Here is a 21,040-nt window from a genome sequence, read left to right on the forward strand (position 1 = left end):
ATAGTTAAGATAATTGTACTACTAATTTCTATAGGTTTATTGAAAGAAATAGTTAATGTTTAATTGTTCAATCAATCTTACATGCCTATATCTGCTTATCTGAGTAACCACTTTGAAGACAACAATATATAATACAACAACTGCTGTTAATTTCCTATCACCTTGTTTTGAAATTCTATTACTTTTACTGTCTTTATGTTGTTTTATGTCTTTGTTTTTGTTATTCTGTTTTTATTCTTTTCTCTTTAAAATAAAAAAAATGGATTTCTCTTTAGCAGAACATTCACGTTCCATGAACTTTATTGGGTGCAAATCCTGAATATTCAGAATCTTTACAAGGTGCATATATGCACTCAGTTCAACAGAACACCACCTGCCCACTAAGTGGGCTCTCAGAAAGCTAATGGCAGGCAGAACTCTGGACTCCTTATCTGACACCATGATGGTCCGTGTATCACATAGGAGTCACATTGCTTGTGAGACTACTAGAAATTTCCAAGACCAGTCACATGCTAACCACATCAATTGATACTTATTCTTGACTTAACGACCTCTTTTCACAAGAGTTGCCTTTTAAAAATATTGTAAGCATATATAGTCTATTTTAAATGTTTTTACTTGGCATATAATACTTGTACAGGTTTATGGCATATGTTTGGTATTTTGACACAGATCTTTTGGGGAGGGTATTGGGAATAGAACTCAGGACCTTGCACTTGCCAGGCAGGCACTTGTGCTGCTGAGCTACATCCCTGGCCCTCAGTTTGATATTTTGATACATGCATACATTGCATAATAATCAAGTTGGGATATTTGGCATATCCACCACTACAGACATTTATCATTTACTTGTAGTGAGAACATTCAAAAGTCCTCTCTTCTAGAATTTTTGAAATATTTAGTACAATTTTATTCATCATAGTCACCTTACTGTACAATAGATAATCACAAGATACTGTTCCTGTCTAACTTTGTACTTTTTTTTGTACCTGGAATCGAACTCAGGACCTTGACTTTGTTCTTTGTGACCAATTTCTTCATATGCCATCCACCCACCCTCCCCAGCCTCTGGTAAAGATTATTTTTCTCTCACTTCTGTAAGAACAACTTCTTTAGAGTTCACATACGGTGAGTCATTATACGCTTTCCTATGTAAAACGATTACCTTTTGCAACAACTTTTTGCATGTCTTTTATAATGCTTTGCTTTTGAAAAAGAAAAACTACCTGGTACGGTTTTCAATAATAAGAGTGAGATAAAATATGGTTCATCACTGTTGGTAACACCTGCTGTGTTGTAGAAATGTTACATATCCAGTCTCCTCTCATTATTCCAAACTAGTAAATCATTAAATCCTAGAACTGGCCAGCTTTTCAGCAATTAAGTTGGATCATCTGAATTCAGATGGTTTGCACATGTGCTCATAGGCCATGTAGACCTCAGGTGAACCAGAACATAATTGTCACTTCTCAAATCCTGGACTACTTTTACTTATTTCCCAGGCAAACGAAATATCCTTCTCGTATTTTATAGTTGTAAATTTCTTCTCTTAAATAATGATATGTAATTGTTTTAATAAAAATGCTTTGAGAATACATTTTTGAGATAGTTTCTGGGCACTAATATATTCTCTCTACTCATATTAATGCTTTGTTAAACTGAAAGAGAGAAACTAGTAGGTTTAATTATCTTTACATGAGGAGGAAATTATTGTTATTATCAACTGCACTTTACAGATTAAGAAATGAAGACACTGAAGTTAACATACAGAGCCAGGGAGATCCAGTCAAGATTTGAACTTAGGAGGTCTCACCCTGGAGCATACTCTTACTGTATGTACTTAACGAGCATACTCTACTGTATGGGGTAAACAAGTATAAAACAATTTCAAATTGTGATAAGGGCTACAAAGAAAACACTTTTGATTAGCATTCAGATGTAAGTTACTATTACTATTCTTGGATCACTGAAGAAGGAATTTGCTCTAGAGAGAATAGTGGGGTATGTCATTTGTACCCTAAAATACTGAATGTGAGTAGTGTGGGAGGAACAAGGATATCCACGCAGAAGGGCAGTGTGTGTAAAAGGCCTCAATACCAGTGTGATGGCAGCACAAAAGGTTTAGCATGGGATAAAATTTGGTTGGACAGGTTGGTTAAGGCCAGATCATGCATGTAGCCTTGTTAAGGGAGAGGTTGTTTTATGTGTAGCCCTAAGGTCTAACATGGCACCTGAAACATAGTAGGCACTCAGTAAAAGATGAATAAATCCTTAAGTAGAGTTATATTTCAACTTGTTTAAGAGTCAAATCAGTTTCAGTTGGGGGGTGGGGATTAAGCAAGAGGACCAGGTTGATTTAGGATGAGACAACCAGTTGGCTTTGATTAGTCCACACATCTGCAAGGAACCATTCTCATCTGAACAAGAATGAACACTGACACTCAGCTGCATGCTCAACATCTGGCTTACTTCCAGCTCAAAACAGGAACTTTCCATTGCCTCTGGTCACTAGAATCCTCTAGTCCCCAAAGGACCTCAAGAAACCAAGCATGCTAATTGGAGCAAATCAGAAATCAAGGTTTCCATTAAATCAGTCCACTGCTTTTTATAACAGCCCCAAACAGGCATATTCATGGGGTATATTTAGTCTTAAGGTTAAGCACCTATGGAGTGAAATTTTCTTTTTCTATCAAAGCCCATTCAGGGATACATGCATACCCATGTTTATAGCAGCACAATTCATAATAGCTAAATCTTGGAAGGGGCCTATATGTCCACCCACAGATGAATGGATGAAAAAAATGTGGCATTTATGTACAGTGGAGTACTATGCTACCATAAAGAAGGATACACTGGAGTAATTTTTAGGAAAATGGATTCACCTCGAGACCATAATGTTAAGTAAAATAAATCCTATGCACAGGTTCAAATATTGCGCAAATAAAAAGCAAAATGAAAGATAGATAGTAAGAAGTAGGGAATGGATCTTTTTTTCAATGGGAAGGGGATCAAGAGATGGAGAGCAAGAGAAGACAGGGAGAAGAAGGGGATGGAAAGGAACTGAGGTGTGTTATCTACATGTACCAACTCCACACAAGGAATGGAATCGTGCACTGCAAATATGTACTAATAAACACTGGAAAAAAGAAATCAGTCCAGGGTCCAGTTGGGTTTTCACTCCAATACGTACCTAGATTACTACAGCAAGCAGTCACTGATCAACTGGATATAATTCATGGTACGCACCTCTCGCACCCTGGAAAAAAAAGAAGAACATATAATTCACCTGGCTGCCTGGGCCCTTCAAATATTTCTCTGCTGGTAGTGACCTTAAATCATTTGGACCAAGTCATAGTATACATCCTTCAGGGGCTGGGGATTTAGCTCAGTGGCAAAAGTGCCTGCCTGGCAAGCGCAAGGTTGTGAGTTCAGTTCCCGGTACCAGAGAAAAACCAAAAAAAAAAGAAAAAAATAATAATAATATACATCCTTCACCTTAAACACCCATGACCTTCTTTCTCTTGAAGACTTCTATCAAGGTTTTGTGATTCATTTGGATCTTTTCTTCATTTCCTGGGATCCCTCAACATGCCTGAGACAATCCAGACCTGGGCAAATGAGTGATTTGAGTGACTGTTAGGTATAACCCACACCCGACCCATACGGTTCTAACTCCTGCCCACCACCTCACTTGTCACCCTCCATTAATACCTCACTGTAAGGTATTAGTGTCAACTTGGGAGTACCCCAAAGAGCTCCGTGAGAGGAATTCAAAACCCTCTTTGGCATTTGTAGAGGGCCAGGAATGTGATGGGGACATACAGGAACAGAGGGAGTGAGGAGTTTAAAGGCTGTCATTTGATTTATGAGCCTTGTCTTCGAATCCAATTGTCACTGCTATAGCACTTCAATGGTAAAACCAAACTTAAATAAACTTGGAGTACGTGGAAGATCTTCACACACACCTTCCCTGGCGCTCCCAGAGGGATAGTCGAGAGGCTCAGAAGAACCCCAGAAGAACCCCATGAGGTGCTGGGGAAGTTCCCAGGGTGAGGTGAGGCCAGCTCACGTGGGTAGAAAGCATCCTCATCACAGTAGATTTTGAACCAAAATGGACCTTAAAAGAGGCCTCGCTTCAGGAAAGCAGATCCACCCACAGGGTTTCTGATGCGTGCAACGCATGAGTAAACATATGAAGGTGCTATTCCAAGTTTTGTTTTGTTTTGTTTTGTTTTGTTTTGTTTTTCAGCAACTTGCTTGTTCATAGTCTCTTCCAGCCTTTGCTTTCCTCCGATTGCTTCATAGTGTACTCACACAACTGAGCTGTTGAAAGATTTGTGGAGCAGTATCTATGTGTTATTCTAAACCAGCTAGGCAGGTAAAATCCTTTGTTGAGCCTTTATTGTTCTTGGGAATTAAGTAAATTGGGCTCAGAAACAGATTTCAGCACCGCCTCCCCAAAATTTTTAGAACATCTTTGAAAATGCAATTCTGACAGAGAAAATTTATTGCTTTGATTAGCAAGCAGAGTTTTGTGGACTTCACCATGGTCCTTGCTTCCATCACAAAGGGCAGAGAGCGCTGCGCATGTGGCCATGCTTTTTATTGATTTCCATAATTGATGTCAGAGAATCACATTTCACCATGAGGTGCTTTCCACTGGCACTTTTTAAAAAGCAGTTCCCCAGTCTCTTTGTGTTAAGAGAATAGCTATGGAGCCCTCTTTACTGCAGTGAAGGAAAATTCCTGGTCTTCTAAAAACCCTTAATGACTTAATAGCATTGAAAGACACACCCTACTGAGTGTTTAAGTATATCTAGCTACTGTAGTAGTGAAATTAGCTAAATTGCAACTCCAGCAGGAATGACCTGGACCACAAGGTGGGTGGCTCTCAAGCATCTGGAGAGCCTTCCCAGGAATTTATGGTGGGTGGAAGTTTATTAATACAGAACAGCTGAATGGGAAGGGGGCTGCTTTTTTATATTTATTTTGTGTCCTAGATGTATAACAACACCTGGTCCCTTCTCGGCATGATTCCATAAGTATCTACTTTTTTCTTGGTAACCTCAGATTTGCGTGTGAAACTTATCTGGCCTCTGTTAAGGGTTTGCCTACTTACGCATTTAACCTGCCTTTAAGTCCCATGCTGGTACAACCAGCAACTAATTCGAAGGGTCCTTTCTTAAAAGAATGTGAGAAGACAATTTTTAATTCAGGTTTCCCTCTCTGGTGTGTTTCTATAAATAACAGAAGCACAAAAATAGAAACATGAAATCATTGCAAAGGAAAAAAGTGTTGAACACTTGAATATGAAAATATAATAACAAGATGTAAAAGAGTTTTCATCTCAAATAAGACTGTGCATGGTAAAGTGTAGTGTAAACTATTTGGGATTTCATAAATTTAAGAAATATGAAATATATGAGTTGAAGAAATTATAAAACACAGAAGTACCTAGATTATGGGAATTTTTTAAGATTCAGATCTTTTCTTAATAAGTATGATGGCATTTGAAGGGTTTTTTTCCTCTCCAAACCTTGGGAGAAAGAAAGCAGCTCTCATTTACCGAAATATTCCAAAGCTGAATCTCTAATACAACGTCGTTTCATTTATAAATCTGTCTTAACAACCACCTGAGGAAACATGCCATTAGCCAATACCATCATAATATCAAATGAAAAGCTTGAGCTAGGAAAGTTGACATCTGTCACAGGACAACATGGGTTGACTGTAAACTCTTTCAGCATCCACACCTAAACCCAGACAAGACAGACAAGTGCAAACTGCCTGAGCTCCCTGCAGTCCAAATACTGCTGCTACTCTTGCTAGCACAACCGCATGAAATCCTGGGGTCTTTATACATGAAATAGACAGGGTCATTAAGGTAACTATACAGAAAATCCAATTTTTTAAAACCCCATTTGCCCCAACTATTTAACTCTCCCATGCAAGTTGAGGTGGAATTTCTGCATTTCATTCCCATTGCACCCTGAAGAACAAAGAGCACGAACCCCCACAATGCCCATGCTTCCCTTATCTTCAATTTATTTTCTTAAGTACTCTAACAAGAGTAGCAAGTGTGAACATCTGTCTCAACACTCGGTCACAGACTTTATTTTCACTAGGAAACATTTGCTCTCCAAATACTAATGGGTTGAATTCACTTTTATTTATTTTCTGTCGGGCTGTCACATTGCACTGCAAGGAGACAGAACATTTTCTGAGCTTGGGGACATGAAGGAACCAGTTAGCTTATTTTGATTACGTGACTGTGAGTGATGCAGTCCAGGACAGCCACGGGCCAAGGATCTGAGGGAGAAGGCCGCATGTGGATTGCAGGGTGAGTCTGCTCAGTACAGCAAGGAAGAAGGTGGCCGCTCATCTTCCGCCTCAGGACCAGTTAGGGGATTTGCAGAACAGTGGAGGAGAAAGCTGTGAGTGTGCCTTCTCCAGAGGAAACCTAGCAGCACTGTGCCTGGATTGGTAGTAAATTTTGCAAAGTCCACTTACAGGGTTACAAGATGAGATACGACTTGGTGTAATGATGCCAGCAGTTTAAAAAAAAAAAAAAGAATTGATATATAGCAAACACTTTCCATTCATTCATGTATTCATCCATTCAGGTATTTATCAAGGTTGACCATGTACCAGACAGGGTGGCCAGCTCTGAAGTGAGCAGTGCTCAGACTTCAGTGTGAAGAAATGCCTGGCAAGCTTGTTTAAAAGGCAGATTCTCAAGGCTCAGAAATCAGAATCCACTGGCAGAGATTCCAGGTGGTTCTCATATGGGTGGGTGCCAGACCACACATTGATATATATGAGGCTTCAGAGATGAAAGATGGATGTACTTTTATTTGTTTATGTCTGTCTTCCTTCTCTGGATGGTAAGATTCTCGAGACCAGAGGTCAGCAAATTTTTCCATGAAGAGCCGAATCGAAAATATATTAAGTTTGTGAGCCAAGAGACCACAGATTCTACTGTTGCAGTGTGGATACAAACACAAATTCATATTGAAGAAGGAAGTGGATGTCCATAGTCCAGACAAAGCAGGAGGGTGCTGACTGGCCTAGGCCACACTTTGCTAATGTCTGCCCTCAGGCAGGGTCCTGGGCCTCTTTGTCCTGTGACTGGAACCCATATGGCATAGTGCTTGACAAACAATGCATGATTAAGAAATTCCGAGGGACGGAACCATTGCTTAAGGGATACATAGTCTGGTAGGGAAGACAGGAGGGAAGTAGCAAATACTGGCAAAATAGTAAATCACCACCATGTAAGATATTTGTGTTCTATGTGACTTGGGGACATTGAGGCATGAGGAGTATAGAGGTATAAGACAAAGCAAATAATAATGCAGAACACCCAGTTCACTCTGAATATCAGACAAATGATAGATAAGATTTTTGGGACATACACTTAAAAAGTATTTGTCATTTACCTGAAATTCAGATTTAATTGCTCACCTTACATATTCTCTGACCAGAAACTGGCAGAGGTCCCAAGCAGGGCTGATTCTGAGCTGAACAAGGAGAGATCATGTGTTTGGTGGAAGAGGAAGCAAAGTGTTAGGACACAATGCAAGGTGTGCCATGGCACAAAGTTGTGGGAGCCAGTTTCTATACAGGGTACAGGTGTGGCTGCCAGTGTGGAAGGCCCAGAGGTCAGTCTGTGGTGGGAGCTGAGGCTTGGACCCCAAGATTAAGGGTCAGACTCAATCTTGCTGGTCACAGAGAGTGAACCATGGTCTCTAAGCAGAAGCGTGACTGTTGTCAGGGGTTCCTGGTTAACAGCACACGTACGTCACATGGGTTTTACTGATACATTAAATCCTGTTCTTATTTTAACCTAGTCTCTCTCCCAGACCACATGGATTGGATTTTCTTCATTATAAATTTGTTTGTTAAAACACACGCTTTTCCCCTCATGTATACAGAGACTCAAATACATGTACACACTCACAGAACACACTCATACATATTCACATGCTGTCATACACACACACACACACACACACACACACACACACACAGAGACATTCATTTCTTTTGCCCGAGCTTCCCATTAAGATATTTAGTAAGAAGTTAGAAATGTATCCAAAACTTGGAAGAGAGCTAGACTGGGGAGCTATTACCCAAGATGTATTCCTAAAAGTTATCTGAAGGGATGAGTCCCCATAGAGGGCAGAGAATGTGGAGAAAGCAGAGAAGGGGCCAAGAGTGGAACTGAGAAGAGCTCCAGCATTTATGGGCTGACCAGGGGATTTGGAGGACAAAAGAGATTGAGACAGACAAGTTAAGGTGGTTAAAGGGAGTGAGGGAAAAGATGACAACTCTGTCTGAGAACTTAACCAAGAACAAGATAGAGTGACAAGAAGACAGAACAAGGGCACTGGATTCAGAGATCCAGTAGTCACTGTCACTGTCGTACTGCTACTGTCTGCATCTTGGTGAAGATCTGAGAACAGTGCCTATAAGTTTTCAGCCCAGTCCTGTTCAACACTTTTGATAAATGCCACAAATGAGGACATTGCTTCACTCATTCAACAAATATTCCTTGAGCACATGTTCTGTGCCACATCCATACTAAACAGAAGCTCAGCAAGCAATGGATTAGATAAAGCCAGAAGTGGTTGAGATTAATTCTGAGGGGAAGAGCTAAAACCATCACAATTTGTGATAAATAGGGGCTGGGGATTTAGCTCAGTGGCAAAAGCGCCTGCCTGGCAAGCGCAAGGTCGTGAGTTTGGTTCCCGGTACCGGAGAAAAACCAAAAAAAAAAACAATTTGTGATAAATAGAACTGGAATTAACATATTGGCAAGCCAAGCTGATTGTTTTGTGGCCCAGTGAATTAGTAAATGATAGCAAGTGCTAACTCAGTACTTCCAGGAAACTACCAGTCTGAAGTAGAAGAAATCTGAATAAGTAATTATTTTTAATGACAAGTAGTTTAATAACTCTAGAGTACTAAAATAATTCATACTTTGCTAACATCACTTCCACACAGAGCTCCTTTAGGGAAATGCTTTATGGAAAATGTCATCTGATTTATAACTAATATATCAATTGGATAGCAATAAATTTTGTTTCTGTGCTGCTGAAGCAGTTGCTGTCTTTGTAGATTAACTGTTCTTTTTGCAACCTGATTTACAGTATTAATTTGCTTTTCAATCCAGGATCTAGAAACATGACACAGGTTCAAATCCTAGTTTGGCTGATTCTTATAGAATGAGTCTGGGAGTCTTCTTACTTTTTGAGTCTCAATGACTTAAAAATGGTAAAATGAGAATAATAATATCTGTCTCAAAGTATTATTAATATTAGATTAAGTAATATAGCCATGAGCATATACCCTGTGCCAGATACTGTTAGCTCAGACAAGTAGCTTCTATCTGGCCCCTGTGTCAGTGAGGTTTTCTTAAAGTTCCAAATACAATGTTCAAGACAGGTGTCTGAGGAAGTAAAGGAAAAATGGGATGGACATGGAGGGACATTATAGCATCATAAAACCTGGCAAGGGATAGCAGTTGAGCAAGCACTGCAGTAGATACTAGTATACCCTAGCTAAATTAGCTGCCTCTCCCCTCACCTCTCTCTCATACCTGGGGAGCCACCTGTAGCATGGCAGGGCTATGTATCTTAGTCACCTTTCTTGTCACTGACATACAATACCCAACACCTGCAACTTAAAGAAGGAGTGTGTGGTGGATTGACAACTGGTGGTCAACTTGTAACACCCAGCTGAACTGAACCAGCGTGGTGCTGGGTGTGGGAGGTCCACCTGAGAATTGTTGCTGGCAGCCTAAGAGGCAGAACTGGAGAAGAAGTTTAGAAGCTGTTAGTGTAGCTGTAGAGATCTGTTGGTTTTCCAGGAGGAAAGCTTGTCATGTTGACTTTCCTGATGAACTCGGCTGTTATCATCAAAAGCGCTCGGTACTTTGTTGTCACTGAGACTAGCTACAGTTCACTTTAGGGGAGTTCTGGTCCTCACTTGGAGCATTGTTTCCTGGCTCTGGAGGGGAAGGTGGTGCACTGCTCACTCTCCTGGAGAAGCTTGTCTCGCTGACTTTCCTGATGGGAACTTGGCTTTCCTCACCATCAGAGAAGCTTGGGACCTCACTGCTACTGAGGATGGCTGTGGTACTTTTCGGGGGAGCTCTGGTTCTTACTTTGAGTGTCACTTCCTGGCTCTAGTTCACATCCCTCAGCCTGCTAGCACAGATCCTTTACCCCTCTGGCACAGACTGTCTAGCTTCCACCACTGACCTTTGGGCCTTCTGAGCACAGATCCATGAAACAGGACTGCATGAGACATTGTCATGGAATCTAGGCCTCCAGTTGGATTCATGGAAAGCCTTGTTATGGCCTCTAGGTCTTTAGTTGAACTCATGCAGGACATTACTGTGGGATGCAGGACATTACTGTGGGATGCAGGACATTACTGTGGGATCCAGGCCTTCAGCTGGATTCTTTGGTCTTTAATGTGTGGACAGATTTCCTGCACTCTTTTTGTATATGACTCTTTGAGTGACTATTATAAATTAATCTTATAATTAATTGTCCTGTATTAAATTTTTCCCCTTGTAAGCCCCTGACTACAACAGAGAGGTTTATTTTGGCCCACAGTTTGTAGAAGTTTCAGTCCACAGTCAGCTGGCTCTAAGGCAGGACAACATAGCACCAGGATGTGGTGAAGGAGAGTAGCACACAGCATGGCAGACAGGAATCAGAGAGCCAAGGGAGAAACTGCAAAGAGAGATAAAGTCTTCTAGGTTACACCCACAGTGACCTACCTCTTCTGACCAGGCCCTAAACCTAACATCAAGTCAGATATAATGCCTTTCTAATCTAAACACTTTCCAAAGCTCCTGCCTATGATCAGACTTAGGAGGACATGTAGATGTAAGCCATAACATTCCACCCCTGGCCTCCAAAAACTCATGGACATCTCTGCAAAATGCATATAAGTTTAGTCTATCTCTAAGAGGTCCCAAAATCCTAACGGTTTCCAGCATTGCTGAAAAGTCCAAGTTCAAAGTGTCTTCTGAGACTTTAGGCAAACTCTTAGCTGTGAGCTCCTGTTAAAAGGAAAAAAAGAAAGTTAAATCCTGCTGACATACAATGGCACAGGATAAACACTTTTGTTCCAAAAGGGAGGAAGAAGGAAACAGAAATAATGGGACCAAAGTAAGATTGAAACTCAGCAGGGCAAACATTAAATCCTGTAGCTTATTCTCTAACACCCAAAGCAAATGGTCATGAGATCTGAACTCCAAACTACTTGAATGGCCCTGCCCCATTGGCATTGCTGGTGTTTGTGGCCCTCATGACTTCTCTTTTCAGCTGGGTTTGTTCACTGTTTTTGGTGTTTCTCAGACATTCCACATTCTTCAATTCTCTAACTTCCTGGAATCTCCACTGTACTTTCAGCTTCATTCTCATAGTTTCATGCACTGTCCTCTCAGGGCCACACTGTCTAGCCTTTCAGGCTGTCTCAGGTACTTTTCTCTCATTGCTGAGACAAAATACCCAACACCCAAAATTAAGGACAGGAAGGTTTATTTAGCTCACAGTTTGTAGAGATTTCAGTCCATAATCAGCTGGCTCCAAGGCAAGGTGGCATGACACAGGGGCAACAATTCAAGGCAGCAGAAAACAGCAAATACAACAAGAGCAAAGGTGGGAAGGCAAGCCTCTTTTCCTCCTTTATATTGTAAGCAGACTACCCTGAGCCAGGGTGGGTGTAGCATTCACACCATCTCTCTGCCCTCCTCTCTTGCACAGGATGAAGATGTTTACAAAGGAGGATCCTGGCTCCCTGCTGAGTGGCTTAAACTTCTAAACTTCTTAAACTGATACAATGTATTAACCATTACATGGAGCCTTCTTCTAAAATTTGAGTGGAAGCCTTCCTGACCCTACAACTCTTGCACCCTTCATGCCTGTAAAACCTTGAACCACGTGGATGACACCAAGTTCTGCTTCCACTTTAAGCAGTAGTTGAGCTCCCTTGCATTATGGCTGCAAAGGTCTGCAAGTGCCTAGATGGTTAAGTACTACTATGAACTGAATCCTGAAACAAATTTCTAGGGCACCACAGTTTTACTGCACAGTGCCCTGGGGCCTCTTCTCAAAGCAACATCCCTCACTTTTACAATTTTGAAACTTCAAAGGGCAAGTTCTTGCTGGTTGTTCACATGTCTTGAAGGCATTTTTTCTGTTGTCCTGATTCAAATTACTTGGCTTATGATTAATGCAATCTCTTCTGCAAACAAGCTCTCCTTTGCTCCACTTTTGCAGGCAATTTATTTCTGGTAAAGCTGAAAACTTTTAAAATGGAGGTTTTACTGTTAATTTTTAGTATAAACCTAGCTAAAAGTCCCCAATAGTATCCATGCTACAGCATCAAAGTTGGGCTTCCTTGAAATTTACTCGGCCACATTAGTCTATTGTCCCTAAACTCAGTCTCCAGCAAAGTCTCAGGAGAGGAGCAAAATGTAAACAAATTCTCTGCCATAGCATAATACACATCATCATGAGTCCAACTGCCAATGGAGTCCTTGTTTCCAAGTTAAACCTTCTAAACATGGTCTTTACCATCTGCATTTCTACTGGCATTCTAGTACCCAGAACCCCCCCCCCCAATAAGCTCAGTTTGCAATATTCTAGGGCTTCTTTAGCTGGCATCTCTAAACCTTTCACACCCTTCCCACAAACCACTTTTAAAAGCTGCCAAACTACATGGTCAGGTAATGTCCATCTCAGCAATGATTTCACTTCTGGCACCAAAATCTGTCTTAGTCATGTTCTTCATCATCAAGATACAATACCTGATACCAACAATTTAAAGGAGGAGGAGTTTATTTTGGCTCATGGTTTGTAGAGGTTTCAATCAATGATCAGCTGGCTCCAAAGCAGGATGGCATAACAGGACACACCACAGTGACCTACCTCTTCTGACTAGTCCCTACCTACTAACAGTAAGTCAGCTATATTGCCCCTTTAATCTCCCCTTCCAAATCTCCCAGTTATGATTGTGAGTCTTTAGGAGACATCTAAATATTAGCCATAACACCATAGGAAGTTCATGGATACGATGTCTTGCTAGATGTTACTGCAAGAGTCTCAGACTGACGTCTCTACAGGAATGTGCTGAGCACTACTCAAGGAACACCATTCCTGCTGCATCCAAAGCTCTCATTCAGATGGACCTGCGGAGGCCATACCACCAATGCTCCATGGAGGATGTCACTCCCTTTGAAGCAGCTTGGCAGCTCCAGCAACCAGGTCCCCATTAGCAATGAAGTAGTGTTGGCTCCCAAATCAAAATTGCAGCAGCAAGAAAACTGACACTCACCATCATCACAGGGCCAAGCCTGTGTCACCAAAAACATATTGCATCCTTTCCTGGTGAAGAAAATGGGAAGAGTACAGAAAAAATTATATAATATGCTTTTTGGTGTTTTAAAGGGAAGAAACCAAAATTTACTAGGTAAGATCTTGGAGCATTCTGACATGAGTTTGTTTTGTTTTTTTTTGTTTTTTTTTTTTCTTAATCATCCTAAATATGTTTGGCTACCAAGATTGCAAGGAATGACTCCAGACCCTGTGAAAAGAAATAAAGAGAGAATAAGATAAGAAGGGCATAACCCGTACCCTCCAGGGGATTACCACCTAGTTAGGAGATAGGACAAACACATTCCAGAGTGTTTCATATGAAAAGAGTTCAGCAAAGACCCACAGGTTATGAACAGCCATGAGGCAGGCATTCCTAGTGTTTGGGATCAATACACTTTATCTTTGGAAAAGATAGGCAAGAAAATGAAATGGTCCTCATTCAACCATTAGCCAGTTCCACCTGGCAGTGACAAGTTTTAATTGGTTCTAATTGCCTTAATGCAAAGGGAGTAGATCCAGGTTGTCCCACTCTGAAGCTTCCTGTGTTGGGGGGAGTCTCTAGGAGCAGAAGGCTGCCAATAAAAGCTGGGAACATAATATAAAACTAACATTTCATTGGCTTTCTTTTTGTCACAATAGTTTTTTTTACTTATTTCAACTAATGTTAAGAGAAGACTTGAGATTTGTACTTACTGAATGGGCCATGGAATTAAAAAGATAAAGGAAGTATTGTGCTCATTAGGAACACTTTGAGGCCAGAAGCAAGTAATTGCTGTGTCTGCAGAAGGACCTGGGCATTCCATACACACTGATTGAATGAATTCATGTGGAAATAAGTGAATGTAATATAAAGTCCAGATACCTTTATGTTCAGTTGCCTAGCTAAAGGTAGAGATAAAAGGACACATGAGGATGTCCCTCATGCAACATGATGGGAAGAGATGAGACAGCAGGTGTCCACTCTGACAAGCTGGTTGCAGATTTCTTCAGAGTGCCTCAGGAGCACATTGAGGGAAGGTTTGTCCAAGTCTGCAAAGGCTGTCATAGAACCAGACCATGGCACCTACATTTGGACAAATGACAACAGAAGCAGAATACTGGGCTGTGGGAAGTATCAGGGAAACAATCTCACCTACATCTTCTGCATGCGGGGAGACCACCCGGAGCAGCAAATGTCCCAGGTAGAAGCAAGTCTGGGATCAAAAGAATGTGCAGAGGACTTAATAGAGAGGAATTTTACCCCTTGGAGATTCTCAGCTGATGAGTACAACACCCCCAGCTTTTCAGTAATGGAATTTAAAACTCTTTCTTCCACTCTCTAAGTGGAGCCTGAGCAAATACAATGTAGACAGTCATCACAAACCAATGTCTAAACATGACTTGGGAAAGGGTTGCATTCACACGCACATTCCCAGAACCTAGAGAGCTCCCAGATGTCATTAATTTGACTAGGGGGACATCCCACACACTGTTGCACAAGGTCTTTGCCTGGAAATTCCCAAGCTCAACTACGGCCCCCAGTTGGATCCTGAACAATGTAGACTGTTGACAATTTTCCTTATATATCTCCCCAGATGCACTAATGAGAATGGCTGAAGTAGAAGGTGTAAGTGGAGGAGCTAGGTATGGCACTGGAGAACTTGCCAGGTAGTGAGGCGGAGGCCTTAAGTAGGCAAGCCACAGAGAATGCTAATTACATGGCAACCAAGAGCTGCTAAAGCTGACTGGGGATACAACATGTACTTAGGAAAAGTAAGTGTGAAGTGACCTCCAAACCACTGGATGCAAGATGTACGCTGTTCAACATCCTGAAGAATGGCAGAATCTCTTCAGCTATTGCACATTCAGAATCCCTGAGATTTAGTTGTTGCTCCTGATGTATTTTTGAACAGTGATAATTAAAGGATATTTTTGCCTTCACTTTGTATGTGGAAGAGAGTTCAACTCAGGGAATATTTGTTGAAGTTCTTCTACATGGAAGAATCTAGAAATCATAAAGCTACCTTCAAGGGCAAACTTAGAGTTCTGTAACTTTTGACAGATTATTTGATTTCCTATGCCCCTGTCTTTTCATTTGCAAAGCAAAGCTAATAATAGTTCTCTGTTCATAGAGTTGCTTTTGAAAATTAAAAAATGTAATTATAAAAAAGGTCAGAAAACACATAATTCACTCTCCTGTTCTTCATAATGATTAGTAATCAATAGAGAAATAAATATTTGCTTAGGATGAGAGTGATGATCAGGATTAGACCAACTAGGGTAAGTTAAAGGTCCCATGATTTCTCCTTACCCCACCCCTACTACCAATTTCTGAAACAATCACAGTAGATATTCAGCCTTTTAGCTTGTGTTGCTTTCTTTAGCCCTGTCAGTAAAGAGTAGAAGAGGGATGCCAGCTAGCATCAGGAGCACATTAGCATGAAGATGTTTCCTTCCCTTTTCTGCTGTCTGAAGTAGCCCCAAAATCAGCAGGGCTCATTGCCAGGTCAGAGCACAGACATGGGGAGTGACTGGCCTGGCAACCCACTCATTCATAGGCAGTGGTCAGGCTCCAGAATGTTCAGACAATTCTACTCTAGGAAAGGAATGAGAATGATTCCACATCCCTCCAGACTTAGCTAAGGAAAATCAAAATACTACTCATATGTCAGTAAGCTTCCAAACAGACCAGAGGTTATGGTGACTTTGGATGACATCCTAATCTGTTTGTCAAAGTGTGTGCCTTCCAAGAAAGGTAAAGGCTTAAAGAATATTTCCACACCCAAAACACACTTTTTAAACCACCAAGCAGAAGAAAGTTAACCTGGGGCAAAGGCTTTTATGAAACATTTGACAAGGAAAAGAAGAAAATAAATCCAGGCCTGTAGGATCTTGCCTGCCAACAACATGCTGAGCTGTGCAGGTAGAAGCTGCATTTACGTGACACCAGCATTTGTGGTTTCCATTGGCTTCATTCACTCCTCTCCTCCAGGTAGGAAGCTTGCTTTGAGTTCTTATTATTCCAATGCCCCCTACAAAATCAGTGCCACAAAGCAAGGATCCAAATCCAGGGAATATCTTCCTGGGCAAGAGACACTGGGCTCCTTGCTGCTCTGCACCCCTCTGGATACAGCAGAACACGAAACTTCGTGTTTAATGTGAAAATATAAACTCTCTGGGTCAGTGTTTCTTCCTCACAGCTCTATTTGTTGTGGGGGCTACTCTATACTTTATAGAATGCTCAGCAACATGCCCAGCCTCCTCTCTAAATGCCAGTTGTGTCCCCTCCAGTTATGACAACCAAAACTCTCCAGACTATGCCAGGTGTCCCTTGGAGGGCAAAAATCATTCCTGATTGAAAAGCACTGGGAGGGCTGGAGCAGCCTGCCAGTCTGCCCCACTTCTGAGCTAGAACAGTGAAGCAGAATACCCTGCTTTCTGAACCAGATGAGGAAAATTGTTATCTAAAGCTTGACTCTCCCTTAGCTCTTTTTCAGTTCCAACAAAAAGACAGTTCAGTTTGGTAATGCAATGAAGAGCATAAAACACACCCTGATGATGGAGTTTCTAAGCCAGATTTGGCCTTTCTGGCTTCAAAGATCACGAAACCTCTCATTTGTACTCCACAAAGCAGCAATTTCTCACAAGGATACGTTCCTTTGACTCTCTTTTAAAAGTCAAGTACAGCTTGGTAACCACAGAGTACCGAAAATACAGGCTTTCTACAAGAAGCAATTATCCAAAACCCAGACCAAAAAAAAAAAAAAAAAAAAAGAGCATGTCAAATCATGTCAGTTAAAACATGTAAGACAACTGGATTTCCTCACTTACAAGCAACAGAATGGTCTGGGTTTGTTTTTTCTTGCTGACTTTGATTATTCCTTAGCAGTATAACCAAGCTTTCTAAAACTGTTGACACTGGGTTACTGACCTTTTAATTTAAAAACAAGAAGGTCCAGATCTAGTATTTGGATTTTTGCTTTCAATGTTCGACAATTATTATACCCATAATTAGACCTTGTGCTGGAATGTACCAAAGCCTGCCTCCTGGATCACTCACAGGGTCTGCAGAAGCCACAGAAAAACTGAACACTTCAGCAATGGTAAGATTTCTCTGGGCTGGCACAGGAAAACTCAGCTCATGGAATCTAAATCAGAAACCCTACACTCTCATGTCCACCCTTCACATGTAGCATGATTATATAGCTGAGCCGTACGACAGTCAAGTTAAAACCCAAGGTTTGTTTGCCAGAAGGAAGCCAAACCTTCAATTCTGTGGTTAATGCCACCTAGGGTTATAATTACACTAACTAATATCATCTTTCTGCTAAAAAAGAGGAAAATGGAGCCTCATGGCCAACATTCATAGAAATGAATCACTTTAGGTTTAATACTAAAGTTAAGATCAAATTCCTAAGATATTCATATTCAGATGTTTAAAAGTGAAAAATTAAGTATCAGATAGTAACAATATCTTGTTACACTATATCTTCTTACACTATATCTTCTCCAGTTTATTAAATGCTCACTCAGAAATGTTCTGAAAACATTGCCTCCCATGTTATTAAGAGGATTTTACTTAAAAGAAATCATTGTATTATAACCATCACACACACAGCAGATTCAGAGAAAGTTCAGACATTTGGTGAACTATTGGTTTTCCTCAGGGGGTCTCAAGAAGTCAGCATTAGTGCATTCAAGCGAAGACAAACACAAAAATTGTTTTTATTAGAAGGCTCAATAGGATATTTTTCCGAAAAACCTTAAGGGGCGTGGTATTTGCTTCCAATGCAAAAACTAATTCCTAAAAAGTAAATTAGGCATTTAGAATATAGAAAGATTCATACCTGAGTCATATCTGCTGTGTTTTAATTATGAAGTGTCCCCTAAAACTCAAGTATCAAGGCTACTAACCAATTAGCAAGTAATACATTAATGAGGTCATAGCTGAGTGGACTACTAAGATGTGGGACCTAGTTAGAGGAAGTAGGTCACTGGGAACATGGGTACATCTTGTCCCCAGTCTGTTCTTCTCTCTTCTCTCTTGATTGCTCTGCTTCCCAGCCACCATGGTATATGGCTTTCCTGTGCCATATCATCCCACCACAATGGAGTCAGTCAACCACAAGCTAAAGCCTCTGAAACTATGAACTGAAATAAACTTTTTTCTCCTTTAACCTTGTGTGTATCAGTTATTCTGCCCTCAAAAGAGAGATGACTAATGTAACTTTCAAACCATAATGTCCTCCTATAATTTCACAATTATACAAATATGCTTAAAAACTGAAGAGAAGACAGTAGTGAAACAAGAAGTTTATTATGAAAGCACATCCACATTAAGCCTTCCTAGGGCTGAGGGACTTCTCTACCAGCTTCCTTTCTTACCCCTAACTTGGGCCATCCCTTTCCCCCAGTGTCAGCTGACACTGACTAAGTATAATCTCAACCATCTCTGTGTATGAGTCTTAAAAGCATACAGGTAGCTTCTTAAAAGCTAAACAGTGTTACCATATGACTCAGTAATTCCTCTCCTATGTATGTACCCACAGGAAATGAAAACACATATCCATCCAATACTTGCATGTGACTATTCATAGCAGCATTATTCATAAGGGCAAAAAGTAGATGCAGCCCAATGTCCATCAATTAACGCATATACAAATAAAATGTGATAATATGTACTGTATGAAATATCATTTGGCTATAAAAAAGGAACAAAGACCTAATACATGATACAACATGAAAGAATTTCAAAAACAGAATAGTAAGTGAAAGAAGCCAGTCACAAAAGGCCACCTACTATGCTCCCATTTCTAGGAGATATCAAAAAATATGATTTTGAGAATAAATAATTTTCCAAACTATAATTCTCTTCTACACCTCCTATATTTAAGTTTAGCCCCTTACCCCACAACAATTTTTAAATTTACTTCTTACAATACATTGTTTCCTGGTACCAAAATGAGAACTGCAAGCATGTTTACTAGAATTCATCCAATAAAGTGGAACTAACTATGCCACTTAATTGTCCAATAAGAAACTCCAAACGTTGCAAAAGAAAATATAAGGAAGTCTTTCTAAAGAGATAATAGTACTATTAACTTCCATCTTCTAAAATGTTTGCTCCAATTTGTAACAACCATTTCTTTAAACGTTTCACCTAGAGACTCTTCTGCTGAAAAGCAATAAGACATTAAGCATTTCAGAGTTGCCCAGAATTATCAAAGAACCAAAAATAAATCCCAAATTGCTTTCTGAGTGTGAAATGTGGTTCTTTTCCACTCTCAGTTGAAGAATGGCTGCAGAGATTGGACTCAGATTTTCCAAGCTATAAATCTCTCATAAGCAAGGACTAGCCAAGGACGTTTTTAGCTTCAAAGAATATTTTTGTTAGAAAGATACGGCTGAAGGGCTCTGGGGTTGTGATGGCCATCTATGTGTTGCCTGGGCTGCACAGGCTGTTATTTCAAACCAGAGGTGACGATGCAAGGTCATAACCAACAAATCAAGAAAACAAAAGCAACAACAACAAAAACCTTAGAAAAATGCATGCAACCCAGTCAAATCCAACTGAAACTCTATGCATCAAGAACTATAAAAATGTTCATGTCCTTTGGCTCGGTAACCCTGTTTTTAGAAATTCATCCTGAGGAAGAGCAAACCACTGCAGCGTGATTTATAACAGCGAAAGATGTATGGCAACTTTAGCATGCAACAAACAGAAATTGGTTAATTAAATTATAGTACATCCCTTTGATGGAATGTTACATCTCCACAAAGACCAACTATAAAAGACATGGAAATATACTTATAATTGACGATATAATGGAGAAGAATAAAAATATATGTGCACCATAAGGATTATGCAAGCAAATGGGGAAAAGCACTAGAAGAGACTACATAAAAATACAAATCATTCTGCTAACCTGGTGGGTCTACTCACTTTTTTCTCTATATTCCCAAATAGTTAAAATGTTATCACAGTCTAAAAAGATTAAGCCAACCATACAAGTTTTATAAGAAACAATTCCATTAATCAAGGTGTACTGTCTCTGCCAACTATACTTTTGCTTGTTCCACTTACGTCAAAGAAATGACCATCAGAGACTCCCAGTCGAGAATCAGGGAAAGGAACTGCAGGCTTTCACAGAGAGTTGAGCTGTGATTCTGCTGTAAACTCAGCAATCAGAGTAATTTTCTGCACGACAGAAGTACCAGAAAAGGCTCCTTCTCCTTCCTGAACTCCACACGTGCACCTTCAACTTTTCTCATTAAGTTTCCACCTTATCTTTGTTCCTACCCTTATTTAGTGAGCCTTGCCTGGCATCTCTGCCACCCACCAATCTGACCATCTTCAGGAAGTGGCTCCAAGTACTCCCTGGGAGTGGCAGTGGAAGGAGAGTGAGCCCGGCCTGGTGGGCTTTCTTTCCTACCACTCTACCACAGAGTCTATGATGGTTGACCGCGGGTCAGATTAACCAGTCCGTGCTACCCAGCTAGTTCATCAAGCATTATTCTAGATTTTTCTGTGAAGGTCTTTTTATGTGAGATTAACAATTTACGATTTATGATCAGTAGACATTAAGTAAAGGAGATTACCCTCCACAGCATGGGCCTCATCCAAAGAGCTAAAGGCCTTAGTGGAAAAAGGACTGACCTCCTGA

At 40.6% G+C, this 21,040-nt stretch overlaps 1 long non-coding RNA gene across 1 annotated transcript in view; it reads right to left on the reverse strand.

Moving 5' to 3' along the window:
- Positions 1 to 20,652, reverse strand: part of LOC106147388 — a 32,331-nt gene extending 11,679 nt beyond the window's left edge. Inside the window, exons 1-2 of the long non-coding RNA XR_001232269.1 lie at positions 20,461 to 20,652; positions 3,191 to 3,256 (exon numbers count right to left, since the gene is read on the reverse strand). This is a non-coding gene — a long non-coding RNA (uncharacterized LOC106147388). The remainder of the gene's footprint in view (positions 1 to 3,190; positions 3,257 to 20,460) is intronic.
- Positions 20,653 to 21,040: the final 388 nt, after the last annotated feature.

This window comes from Chinchilla lanigera, unplaced genomic scaffold, assembly GCF_000276665.1.
Source record: "Chinchilla lanigera isolate Chin_1 unplaced genomic scaffold, ChiLan1.0 scaffold00150, whole genome shotgun sequence".
Classification (NCBI taxonomy): domain Eukaryota; kingdom Metazoa; phylum Chordata; class Mammalia; order Rodentia; family Chinchillidae; genus Chinchilla; species Chinchilla lanigera.